This window comes from Schistocerca nitens, chromosome 6, assembly GCF_023898315.1.
Source record: "Schistocerca nitens isolate TAMUIC-IGC-003100 chromosome 6, iqSchNite1.1, whole genome shotgun sequence".
In the NCBI taxonomy this organism is placed as follows: domain Eukaryota; kingdom Metazoa; phylum Arthropoda; class Insecta; order Orthoptera; family Acrididae; genus Schistocerca; species Schistocerca nitens.
In genome coordinates, this window is record NC_064619.1 from 292,744,359 (window position 1) to 292,758,857 (window position 14,499).

The 14,499-nt window shown below is 42.6% G+C and overlaps 1 pseudogene; it reads right to left on the reverse strand.

The window, feature by feature from the left end:
• Positions 1 to 14,002: 14,002 nt before the first annotated feature.
• LOC126263899 (5S ribosomal RNA) lies at positions 14,003 to 14,120 on the reverse strand (annotated as a pseudogene).
• Between the last annotated feature and the right edge of the window lie 379 nt (positions 14,121 to 14,499).

Sequence of the window (14,499 nt, forward strand, 5' to 3'; positions counted from 1 at the left end):
CTTCACAGTGAGTCGGGAAAGGTTCTCCAAGACAAAACAAAGCTCGTCTGGTCAGGTCAAATGTCAAAGCCGAGCTGATACTTTTATTTGACTTTTAAGGATTAGTTTATCAAGATTTTGTACCACACGGACAATGTGTTAATCGATGACACTATTGGGACGTGTTGCGCCACCTGAGAGAAAATATGAGAAGGAAACGGCGTGAAATGTGGCGAGACAATCCATGGTTCTTGCATCAAGGTAACGCACCATCACATTCATTCCTGTTGGTGCGGACTATTGCACAAAAAAACAAAATCACTGTGCTGCCTCATTCTCCGTACTCTCCAGTCCTGGCCCCTGCGATTTTTTTTTTTTTTTTAGTTTCAAAGTTGAAAATCCCATTGAAAGGACGGATATTTGCAACGATAGACAAGATAAAAGAAAATTCGCAACGGCGCTTCGCCCGGTCCAGCAAGAGACGTACCAAGATTTCTTCCGGAACTGGAAACGGCGTTGGGAGCGGTGTATCAACTGTGGAGAAGATCATGCACAATAAGTAAAATTTAAGCGTAGAAAAATTTTTGGACAAAGTTCCAGAATTTTTTAAGCAGACCTCGTACATAGATGTAGATGCAGAATATACTTTATAGGTACTGTGTACGGCAAATTCCAAGGGGGTGGAGGGGTAAAGTACCCCCTCTTGAGGTCCCCCTCATCCATACTTGAGAGCGCCTATCACTGTGGCCATAGTGTACTAGTACTGAGTGACTTTAATTTGCCCAATAGAAACTGGAATAATTACTCAAACATTATCCGTGATGTTGCTAGGTATGGCTGAAGGTATTGGCTGACTGCTTATCTGGCAAGCCACATGCAGTTGGGATGTTTCTTACATCCTGACTACGAATAGACGCGATCTTACTGACAGTGTTTTTAAAGAGACATGGATTAGCGAACATGTTGCTGTTACAAAACTAACAATTTACTTGGTATGTTGTTGTTGTGGTCTTCAGTCCTGAGACTGGTTTGATGCAGCTCTCCATGCTACTCTATCCTGTGCAAGCTTCTTCATCTCCCAGTACCTACTGCAACATACATCCTTCTGAATCTGCTTAGTGTATTCATCTCTTGGTCTCCCCCTACGATTTTTACCCTCCACGCTGCCCTCCAATACTAAATTGGTGATCCCTTGATGCCTCAGAACATGTCCTACGAACCGATCCCTTCTTCTGGTCAAGTTGTGCCACAAACTTCTCTTCTCCACAATCCTATTCAGTACCTCCTCATTAGTTATGTGATCTACCCATCTAATCTTCAGCATTCTTCTGTAGCACCACATTTCGAAAGCTTCTATTCTCTTCTTGTCAAAACTATTTACCGTCCATGTTTCACTTCCATACATGGCTACACTCCATACAAATACTTTCAGAAATGACTTCCTGACACTTAAATCTATACTCGATGTTAACAAATTTCTCTTCTTCAGAAAAGATTTCCTTGCCATTGCCAGTCTACATTTTATATCCTCTCTACTTCGACCATCATCAGTTATTTTGCTCCCCAAATAGCAAAACTCCTTTACTACTTTAAGTGTCTCATTTCCTAATCTAATACCCTCAACATCACCCGACTTAATTCGACTACATTCCATTATCCTCGTTTTGCTTTTGTTGATGTTCATCTTATATCCTCCCCTTCAAGACACCATCCATTCCGTTCAACTGCTCTTCCAAGTCCTTTGCTGTCTCTGACAGAATTACGATGTCATCGGCGAACTTCAAAGTTTTTATTTCTTCTCCATGGATTTTAATACCTACTCCGAATTTTTCTTTTGTTTCCTTCACTGCTTGCTCGATATACAGATTGAATAACATCGGGGATAGGCTACAACCCTGTCTCACTCCCATCCCAACCACTGCTTCCCTTTCGTGCCCCTCGGCTCTTATAACTGCCATCTGGTTTCTGTACAAATTGTAAATAGCCTGTCGCTCCCTGTATTTTACCCCTGCCACCTTTAGAATTTGAAAGAGAGTATTCCAGTCAACATTGTCAAAAGCTTTCTCTAAGTCTACAAATGCTAGAAACGTAGGTTTGCCTTTCCTTAATCTTTCTTCTAAGATAAGTCGTAAGGTCAGTATTGCCTCACGTGTTCCAGTATTTCTACGGAATCCAAACTGATCTTCCCCGAGGTCGGCTTCTACTAGTGTTTCCATTCTTCTGTAAAGAATTCGTGTTAGTATTTTGCAGCTATGGCTTATTAAACTGATTGTTCGGTAATTCTCACATCTGTCAACACCTGCTTTCTTTGGGATTGGAATTATTATATTCTTCTTGAAGTCTGAGGATATTTCGCCTGTTTCATACATCTTGCTCACCAGATGGTAGAGTTTTGTCAGGACTGGCTCTCCCAAGGCCGTCAGTAGTTCCAAGGGCTGAGTGAAATAGAGAAATGGTCGTTGGTAAACGCAAGAAAGAGGGAAGCAGATCAAGTCGGCATGGCCGAGCTAAGTTACGCCAGGAGCTACCTGATGACAGAGAGTATGGTCGCTGAGAAGGCAAGATGGTTACCTCACTTCGTTGCCTAGCACAGGGACTACTGGCGAATCAGCTCTCACACTGCAGAAGGGCAGAGGAACCACGACTTGGGTGGCCTGATTACTTCACGCCCAAGGCATAGTTCTGTTGTGATTTATATGGTGGAAACCGGTGCTTTAGCAAAACAAGGATGGGCCAGAGACATATAAATGTTAATAATTTCCTGTCGGAGGTTTTCCTCCGAGCCGGCGACCTGAACTGAGGGGGGACCTATGACAATCCATGGTTCATTAGACTAAAAGTCTATGAGTCTTGCGATGCCACTATCCGAATGTAGTGTAATATTTTTAGACCATGTGGCATCGGACGTCTGGAAAGCGGCTATCGCGTGTAATAAGCCTGAATAGCTTTGCTATGTAGTTCAGACTACTACACGGAATTACTGAATAAATATTGGCGATGGCGTACAAGAAATCGAATGTTAAATGAATTCTGATTTTCATTAACAAAAATACCTCTTTGAAGTGACTGAACAGAATGCACTATCTGGTGTACGTTAATCACGCCTAGCAGGCGAACAACATTTACGTATCACAATATACACACACATATGACAAACACTTGAACTTGCTGCAAGTTAGATTGATCTACACCAGCTGTCAGTAATGATTTTAATGTTACTGAATTTGCATTATACTGAAGGTACAATGAGTACTGTGGTGGCAATAAATTCTGTAATTGAATAGTCAATGAACACTATAGAACTGATGGTTAACATTACTTTAGAATCATTTTGTTCTAATGAAACTGAATGAGTTGATAATGTACTGAAAAGCCACCACATCGAGTTGAACTGTAATTAATGTGGCACAGTACCTGGCGTCTTCTGTCAGTTGTATAATCCGGCGTTTGTTGGAAATTTTCGGCGTTAACTCCGATTATATCCTCTTGTTGCATTAATACGCCGATACTCACGTAATATAGCCCTTTTACTGGTATTGCTGCACACACAGTGATGGATTTGGGATAAAAATGAACTATTTTCTGTAAATAATTGATGACACTCATGGAATGCACTTTGAATCACAAACTTATTATTTCACCCAGACATTTCACTGTAGAGCACTTGACTTGATAAATACATAAACTGGTTCGCTACGGATAAATGTACTTGTTATGGCGGCGGTATAAAATGCACTGTTCATAAAAACACTGTCGTACGATAACTACTAGTTCGTTGCTTGTGCTGGCATGAGCTCATCAATGGATCTCATATGGTAGTAAGATCACATTGCAACATTAGCTGCAGACACTGGTAACTTCATACCTTGCTGCTGGTCGCTGCAGTCCGTCGTAAATTACGCAGACTTCCACAAGGCATGCAATGTGCTTTTTGAGCGGGAACAGCAACTATATCCCTCACAAGCCGTCTCTGTCGAAATGTAGCATCCTGCAAGCTTTATTGTCCATTTGACTTGCTGACACACCATAAATCCAGTTCATGTTTGTTGTAAGCTCACTTTTAACTGTCTATAAGCAACGTCACCGTACCGTACTTAAACTATCACTTTCGGGCCGCGTAATCTCTGTTCTGCATCTGAACAGTTCCAGAACACATCTCTCTCTACTAGTGGTGGGCAGGAAATCGCGTATCTGTTAGAAATCGCAGTGACTGAGAAGTCACAGATATCACAGTAGCAACTTTACAAAATCTAACTGCGATTTCAGTCACAGTTAGCAGTCGCAAGTAGTATTTCACATTCAAAGACGTGAGCCATCTATTGGTCGAATTTAGCACTGCTTTCTGCGATTTCAGTGACAAGTCGCAACTAAGTCACAAGTAGCAACTAAAAAGCGCGGTTAACAGTGGCATCTGTTGGCCGAAGTTCGTACTACGTCCATCTCTGCAGTACGCTATGGAGTCTAACTGCGATTTCCGTGACAAGTCGCAACTAAGAGTCGCAAGTAGCAGCTAAAAAGCGCGGTTAACAGTGCCATCTGTGGGTCAAAGTTCGTACTACGCCCATCTCTGCGGTACGCTATGGAGTCTAACTGCGATTTCCGTGACAAGTCGCAACTAAGAGTCGCAAGTAGCAACTAAAAAGCGCAGTTAGCACTGCCATCTGTTGAGCAAAGTTCATACTACGCTATTCGCTACCGAGTCAAACTGCGATTTCTGTGACAAGTCGCAACTAAGAGTCGCAAGTAGCAACTAAAAAGCGCAGTTAACATACTTTTCCTAGTGTCATCTGTTGACCGACGTACGTACTTCGTTATGAGAGCCTTGTGCCTCACGAGATCGATGTGCTGTGTGTGCATATGAAGGGCTTATTTCAATAGTGGTACAAGTCCATTTTTGTTAATTTTGAGATATAGAGTCGTAAAGTTACATGAGCGCTGAAAAATCTGCAGTTGAGATACCAGAAATATCAAGCATATGGCTTCTTGCTAGAGATGAACCTTTATTTATGTTTGTTTGGATCACTAATTTCAGAAGCATTATAGACAGAAAAGTGGAGGTAATGGACTTGTACCACTATTGAAATAAGCCTTTCATATTATATGACGACATGCACATTCAGCATCAGTTATGGTTGGTCAAATACTGCTGTGACTCTGAATGTATTATATTAATAAGAAGCAACATTGCCGTTTTCTCCTGAAAATATCAAGTAACGTAACAAATGTGTTTGATTCTGCTTCCAATATGACAGTTTTGGTTAATACTCCACATGCCTACAGGACTTTGCAATGTTAACACAGCAGAACTCAGACATCTGTATAAGTGTAGAGAAATGAAAACAGTCATATGAATGCCTCACTTTTGTTACGACACAGTTCAAGACTCGGGAGAAAAGTTTTACACCTGGTATTCTACATGGCAACTTCACACACAAGAACTTTTTGCCGACACTACTACCACCTACATAAGTAAGCTTTTCCTGTGTTACTTTCAAGTAATGCACTTAAGCTATTCCTGATTTAACTGGAAGATCTGTACTTCCCACTTTCATATCAACAGCCTCAAAATGCATATTGTAGACTTCGGGATATGTTACAGGTCAGTGTCACACCAAGATTGTGGAGAAAGGGGGCGGGGGGGGGGGGGGGCATGTCGCTCTCCAACAAGTGTTTACCAATAAGTAAGTGGCGGAAAATTATGGGTATAGGACGGCTTAAACATGTGGAAAATGAGATTTTTATTATTCACTCACTGTATTTGACATTTATTATTCCTTTAAAATCGCACAACAACTTCGATGAAACACAGCTTAATCATTAACACACTTATTTCACAATTGTTTCACTTTTAAACTGCAAATCCTCTAAGAGCTGTCTTGAATCTTCACGAGTCCCTCCCAACAGCCTTGATGTGGATAGATACGCACAGCAACCAGTAATCAGAGTCAGAACTGTGTCTGCAAAAACACAAGGATTATTAAACAATTTTTGCTGTCATTAATTACTAGAAGTATAATTGACAGAGTAGATTGCTAATATTTGCTATAATGAATATCACATTTGCAAGAACGATCTCACTGAAGTAATTAAGTCCATCGAAACGCTTAGAAACTAACCTATCGTCTGACGAAAACGGTCTAAAGATGCAGTGGCAATTTCTTCAGATCTGTTGACAATGATATTTTCAGTTATCACTTTACTGAGTGACTGAAATGTAGTTCAGGTACCTGTGAACATAACAATATGTTAGAATTCATTTTCTAAATACGAACTATTACGGTACTGTACGGCTACTTACATATTAATTACACTATTAATATTTTCACAGTTGTTTCTTTAATACAAAATTAAAGCCAACGGAAGAAAAAACGTAAAACATACTTGCCAATGACAGGTTTGTTGCGATGCAATTTTCCGTGTTGACAGATGTAACTTTTTCATACAGTAGTAAGTCGCAGAAATCGCAGAAGTAGCAGGAGTCACAGAAATCGCAGAAGTAGCAGAAGTCACAGAAATCGCAGAAGTAGCAGAAATCGCAGAAGTCACAGAAGTAGCAGAAATCGCGGAAGTAGCAGAAATCGCAGAAATAGCAGTGGCGGAGGGATACACGACCTATGTTCCTTAACTGCGACTCTTAACTGCGACAAATCGCAGTTAAGAATAGCAGATACTGAAAAGTAGCATTCACAGAAATCACTGATATCGGAAAATCGCAGTTTAGCCCATCACTACTCTCTACTGACAAATTCACGCGCCAACCTGCATTGTCCGCGTTCTCAGGGATTTCCCTCACATTTAAACATACATTACCATATTCATTTACAGTCATTATATATATATATATATATATATATATATATATATAACTAATATTAAATTAATATTTTTACTATACGTAATAATATTATCCTAGTTTAACGCTTCTTTATTTCGTTATCTGAGCACAGCACTATTCAGATACTGTCTTACTCATAGCGCTATTTCATTTGACTGCCGCCAGGCGGAAGCACCTGTGCTTTTGTTTGCACAACTATCCAACAGATGGCATGAGCGTTCACTTATTCAACTGCTGCGCCTTGTCTATACTTCATTGTGGCATTACAGGCTATATGAATCTACAAGCCTACACTTGTTGACTTAGCCGTTACTAACCATGGCACCTGCTGTTGGTGTTAAGTGCGATGCTGTGGACGTAATACCTTCTAACTTGCGGGCCACCTGAGGCCAATTTCATCCTTTGCTGGCTTCCTGCCGTGGAAGTCCACACTTGTGCCCGGGGCCGTGCAGTCAGACATCCGCCATCGGCCATGGATGCAAACTCCTTGCTGCCTGCCTCTGCTTCTGGAGGCAGACACTGCTGTTGTGAGCTACTTCGTCTACACTGGGACCGCGATGTGACGCTGCGAACCACAGTGGGCCTCATCTGAAGGTGCTTGTCTACTTCTAGGCGGCGCGGCTGCCTCTGTTGGATGTCGTCTTGTTGGTATCAGTGGTTTTGCGATGTAGCTGGCGTCATCGCTTCCTCATCCACTCGACGCCGTTGACTGCTTATCACCACAAGCCACGAGCTGAATACAGTGCCTTCCTCGATAGCTGTGTATGGCTTGCGTCTTGAGGGCGTTGACCTCTGTGGACATCTTGTGAGTACTAAATGAATGGTTTATGCTGTTTACTTGATGACATGTCGGACGACTACCTGGCTACCGTTCACCACATCACTGCTACCCTGTCATGAGTGGTGGACTGACGGCATCCTAATCTCGAATTACCCTGTTCCACCACCCATATAACAGCAAACCACCCTGGTTGCTACACCGCTGTTATAGCGAAGATGGTCAAGAGGCTTAGAAGTTTACTGAGAGAGCCAGGAGTGTATGTTTAGTGGAACATATAAACATCAATGAACGTCCTCTTGGACGTCCGCAGAAAGTTTTTCATTAGGAGCAAAATTCTTTTGATTTAAATAAGTGGGTCAGTTCCGAGACATGTAATGCCATAAGAACTATAATTTACAGGTAACACAGAAAACTCATTATATGCCCAAAAATTAATCGTCATCCATTCAATATGTGAATAACAGAACTGAACTCTATATTCCAGAGTGTCCCCTCTTACTACCGCCTTTCCCCATCCTCCTACGTGGGAACGCCCTACCTAAAACATTAAATGAGAACATAAGCTAGAGCACATTAACTGCATCATAGATGTGGCCATTCTAGAGAAGCGAAGCATCCGGGTTCGAGTCCTAGTCAGGAACAGATTCTTACCTCACGCCGTTACATTGCCGCAGTGCCCTGTGCGGGTAGAGGTCACTATTGCCTTGCTATCTTTTTCCAGTATTTATTCCTTTACATTATTTTCATCCTGGGTATTCCTCTATGTGCCCCAGCTGCTTCAATACTATAGGTGCGATGATTATTTAACGAAAAGGTGTCATTGAGGATGCAGAACCAACTCCCAAACTCCTACGGGAGTCAGAAATCTGCGAGTGGGATTTAATGAGCGTTTGTCGCTGCAGTGTGGGTAAGCTGAGAATTTGGGGCTAATGAAAAGCTTGCTCGGATGGCCAAGGCGGTTAAAGGAACCGTTCTACAGAAGCGGAGCATCTGGTTTCGAGTACCGCTCCACCCCATATTTTCAGATCTCGCTGTTGCGTGGCCACAGTGCCCTGTGTGGCTGGAAGCAATTATTTCATTCCTATCTTTTCCCCATTGAGTTTCCTTTCCATTGATTCCACCCGAAATGTTGTTTAAATAACACTCAGTGTCAAAGAACCATCTTGGTTCAATGGTACCATTCGGAAAATTTTGCGGGAAAAGAGCCAGTTACACTGTCGCTACAGAGGAATATGTAGAGAGATTGGAGGATAATAGGTATAACAATTTGCACATCCGTAAGAAGTGAAAGCTCGAAAACGGATGCAGCCAGCTAAGGCGAAAAAAATGGTTCAAATGGCTCTGAGCACTATGGGACTTAACTGCTGAGGTCATCAGTCCCCTAGAACTTAGAACTACTTAAACCTAACTAACCTAAGGACATCACGCACATCCATGCCCGAGGCAGGATTCGAACCTGCGACTGTAGCGGTCGCGCGGTTCCAGTCTGTAGCGCCTAGAACCGCTCGGCCACTCCGGCCGGCCAGTTATGGCGAAAGACGAAGCAGAAAATCGTAGGGTGTTCAGATCCAGTGGTTGTGGAGCAGACTCACACTTTCCGTCCAGGCCCTGGTGGATCATTCTGACATTGAAACTAAATAGAACAGAACGCAGAAACATTGAAGAAAGACTTCATTTAAAAACGTATTTACTCCTGAACACTGGACAAACTCCCGAATGACTGATCTCGAAATAAGCACAGCACACGCTAAAAATCAGTTGATACTCATACTGAAAAAAGCACTACGCCTGTTAGACTATACATTAATATGATGCAGAATTAACCTCTTTCCGTGGTCTTATTTGTTGACAGAGACTCATGCAGAAAAGAATCTAGAAAGAAAGAGTCGCAATACGTTGTTGTATGGGAGATTGCGAAGGATAGGTGGAGCTGCCTTAACGGACAGTTTCCTTCCCCGATCACATGGCTCCTTTCTTCGCGGCGTGCGTGAGTGTAAGTAACTGTAGTAAAGTGTGTATAATGTTGGCGTCATGTTTGAGATGTATGATGATAAGAAAGGGAGACGGCGAAAATCGGTGCCAGCATATATTCTACCTCGTCGAATAGCCGAGCTTAATGTCCTCATCCGACGATTTCTTTGTTTTCCGGCAACAGGTTTACAGTCTTTTTTAGAGTCAGAGGGTGTTTAGCTTATTCTGGTAATATAGGGAGGTACGTATAGAAACTAGTTTTTTTACTTTCATGTCTTAAAATGAATAGAACTTAACTATTTCATTTATTAAAATTTTTAATAATTGCAAAATTCTTTTAATGAATAGACCGTATTTACATAAACTAATGACGGTGACTAGCTAGTTTCGGCTGAGGATAACAACCATCTTCAAATTTTTAACCAAACAAAAAAAGGCAAAAATACAGAAAATCGTCTAAGAAAAATCTCTTAGCGCAGGAAATATATAAGATAAAAATGTTTGAAAAAGGTACAAAATACAAAGATAGCGCCTGTTAGTGCGGTAAAAAATCAGTATATAACATTGTAGGTAAAAACCATCACAGTCGACATTGCAGTGTTTCGTGCAGAAAGCAAGATGAATAAGAAAAATTTTGAAGCTAATATCAACAACAAGACTGAGACAGGCTGTGCACCTACAGAAATAAAAAAAAGGTATTCGACGGTTACTACTAACGCCGTTGTGTAAATGGAGCACTTGTTGTAGAAATCGCTCCCTAGGGCCTGAAGATGACGTTATTACAACGTTGAAACTAGTTGCCAAAATATAATCGACACCTTAAATACAGCTGGAGGAATTTCTTCACTTTTAATATAAAATTGAGCAAGTTTTGTTGGTATTAGGAAATTAACCAAACACGTACTAAAAAGTCGAAAGTGAGTTGTAATGTTACAAGCAGTAGTAAAACTGATGAGAAGAACGTACCCAGGTTGATAAAGTAGTAGTCAGCCATAAAATATAAAATGGGTATCGTTACATCACGTAACACGTCGGTAAAGAAATAAAATGCTAATGCGTCCAGCCGGTCTGACTTGATTAACAACATTCGAAATCAAAACATTCCTGACCTACGCATGAATTCTCGCAGGCCTGGCGGAAGTAAACAGGAGTAACAGCAGATGGTGCACGAATACACATATTTACTCAGAGTGGCACGTAGAAATAATAAATGTTGACGTACTTATAACTGTGCGTGAAGACGGCATTGTGATGCTTCATATATGCCGTGTGCTTTTATATATAATAGTTTTTACCCGCGATGTTATATACTATCATTTTTTGACAGAATAATAACTATGCCTTCGTATTTTGTATCTTCTTCAGATATTTTTGTTTTGTAAATTTAGCCGGCCGCGGTGGTCTAGCAGTTCTAGGCGCTCAGTCCGGAATCGCGCGACTGCTACTGTCGCAGGTTCGAATCCTGCCTCGGGCATGGATGTGTGTGATGTCCTTAGGTTAGTTAGGTTTAAGCAGTTCTACGTTCTAGGGGACTGATGACATCAGATGTTGAGTCCCATAGCGCTCAGAGCCATTTGAACCATTTTTACAACTGTTTATTAATCCTTCACTTCCTGTTTTGCATGGTATTGTAGCGAGAGGAAACCGGTCACTCACCTATCACTCAACCCTGGCATCATCCAGCCAGGAACCACAAAACATTACAGGAAGGCACAGCCACAATAAAACCGATGCCACAATTGTCAACACAGATTTCAGTGCTACGTACAGTATATCGAATGCAACTAACGCATACAAGCATTACCAGCTATAGGAAAAAATTAGGACGCTTACGGCCGCGTGTCGATACTCAAAATTCTGCGTGGGGTTGCTGAAGATACAGTTCGATCATTTAAATTAGGAAAGAGAGAGAGAAGATTGCTGAAAGTCATGTCACGAAGTTAATGTAATTTTTGAATGATGAAGTGGAAGGAGCAAAGATCAACTACAAAATTAGACGCAATAACACTTCAGATACATTGATATCAGCAGCTGCCACACTACAAGTGAACGCACAAAAAGCTTCCCGGCAGGATGCTACGAGGCTAGGAACAAAACTGACTTTCCAACGAAATATATAATTGCAAGTTACAACCAATTTCTTTAGGATGTACCTTACGACTTGGAGGACGACTACACTTCGCAGAGCTGAATGATGAGTAAAACCACCCACACCTCCTTGAGGGTTCCGTTTCATCCACAAGACTGCTCATTCGATCGACATACATACGTCTAAACCATCTAGTTACCACCATGGTACTGTCTCACTTGCGTAATGAGGTTTTGAAACTTGAAGGGAAGACAAACATCCAAAAGCGTTATAAACAAATGTCTCCTGTAAAAAAGTCAGTAGTCAGGAATGTCCGCGGATCCAAAACAGAAACTACTCCATTACCTGTTTGTATTCAGCTCAACAAACCGTTTGCTGTAAAAGGCATAGATGCCGCCGACCCGCTTTTCACTAGGCTCGGATATTTGCTACAGGTGTGTTACATCTTAATCTTCACATGTGCTACAGCAGGAGCTCTTCATATCGAACTTGAGCCAAATAGGAACACAAACAATTTTTTCGTGGCATTCATAAGATTTACTTCGAGGATAGGAGTGCCAAACATTATTTATTCTGTCAACGCAAAAACATTTCAAGCAGCAAACACGGAACGAAAAGACCTCTCTCATTTCTTTGAGGACATGAAGGACAACTAGAACTTCACTCATCAAAATGTTTCACCACGGGCCGCTCGGTGAGGAGGTTGGTGGCATTTCATAGTAGGAAAAACGAAACGCGGCCTAGACTGGTTATGGAAAAATCCCTCGTAAATGAAGAAACCGAAATTTATTGGTGGAAATCCACTGATGGAAAAAAAATCACAACACGAAAAAATAATGAATGTGAAGTAATGAAATTTCGAGAATGCAGTTGTTCAAGTAATATATTTAAGTGATTAACATTGCAAGATCAGAGGTTAATATAAGTGCGACATAAGCCATTGCAAGCGTGAAATACTGGCACGATAATAACCGGTGAACCGCCAGTATGTTGAGTGCAAGCATGTGCATGCATTGTGTTGTACAGGTGTCAGTGGTGATGGAGTTCCATGGCTGTTGCACTTGGTCGGTAAATACAGGGGCGGACACTGTTGTTTGTGGATGACGCTCGAGTTGTCGCCCGATGATGGCCCACATGTGCTCGATTGCAGACAGATCTGTTAATACAGCAGGCCAAGACAGCATGTCGACAGTCTGTAGAGCGTGTTGGGTTACGAGAGCGGTATGTAAGCGAGCGTTACCCTGTTATAAAATGCCCCTGAAAAGTTGTTCGTCAGTGGCAGCTCAACAAGTCGACTCATCATATTGACACATACATTTACAATCATGGCGGGATGGATAACCACGGGAGTGCTACTGCTGCCATACGAAATCGCACGCCAGATCATAGCTCCAGGTGTAGGTCCCGTGTGTCTAACACGCAGACAGATTAGTTGCAGGCTCTCAACTGGCCTCTCTCTAAGCAACACACGGCCATCACTGGTGCCGCGGTGGAACCTGCTTCCCTCAGAAAACACAACAGACCTCCAACCTGACCTCAAAAGATCTGTCGCTTCACACCACTGAAGTCGAAAATGGTGGTGGTTTGGGGTTAGTGGAATGAACATTACTGGGCATCTGGTTCGGAGGTGTCCTTGAAATAACCTATTCATTGTGTCAGTGTGGTGCCAACTACTGCTGGAGATACAGTACGATGTACTCCGAACACGATGGTCTTCCCTCTCGGCAGTGACACTTGGTCATCCGTACATTATTGTGCGATTGTACATTACCGTGAGGGAGCGAGGTGGTGCAGTGGCTAGCACACTGGACTCGCATTCGGGAGGACGACAGTTCAACCCCGCGTCCCGCCGTCCTGATTTTGGTTTTTACGTGATTTCCCTAAATCGCTCCACGCAAATGCCGCGATAGTTCCTTTGAAAGGGCACGGCCGACTTCCTTCCCCGTCCTTCCGTAATACGATGAGACCGATGACCTCGCTGTCTGGCCTCCACCCCCAAAACAACCCAACCCCCATTATCGTGATCAACACTTCCAGCAGTCATGCACGGTGGCTACATTGCTACGATGTCTTGCTGCAGTATCAGGAAGGAACATCCAGCTTCTCGTAGTCCTCTCACACCGACCACGTTCAGTCTCAGCTAAAAAAAAAGGAGCACTCCGTCTTCAGGCCATCTACCGGGACCATCCGACCTCCGCGTCATCCTCAGAGGAGGACGCAGATAGGAGGGGCGTTGGGACAGCACACCGCTCTCCCGGTCGTTATGACGGTATTCTTGACCGAAGCCGCTACTATTCGGTCGAGTAGCTCCTCAATTGGCATCACGAAGCTGAGTGCCCCCCGAAAATGGCAACAGCGCATGGCGGCCTGGATGGTCACCCATCCAAGTGCCGACCACGCCCGACAGCGCTTAACTGCGGTGATCTCACGGGAACCGGTGTATCCACTGCGGCAAGGCTGTTGCCTTTCAATCTCAGCTATATGTTGATAATGGCGTCCTTGTCACTTTAAATGCATTCTTGAATAACATCAAATCATCACGTCTAATCTCAAAGGTAACTAATCCTCACGACGTTACAGCCTGCATTTAAAGCAAACCTAATTTGCGTGCTCTTGGTGGCACTACTAGCGCCACTCTTATGCGACTGGCCCGAAATTTGAAAAGGCATCATCTTGCAGATGTAGAAATACATCGAACAACTTTCGTTTATGTCGCATAACTCCTTGGTGTTGTGACTTGGTTAAAGTCAGCGTTATAGCAGTTCGCTACCAATAGCGCAGAGTATCTCTGAAATATTCACACTTAGCCATGTTACGTAATATAATTGACCTTAGAAGTAGCAA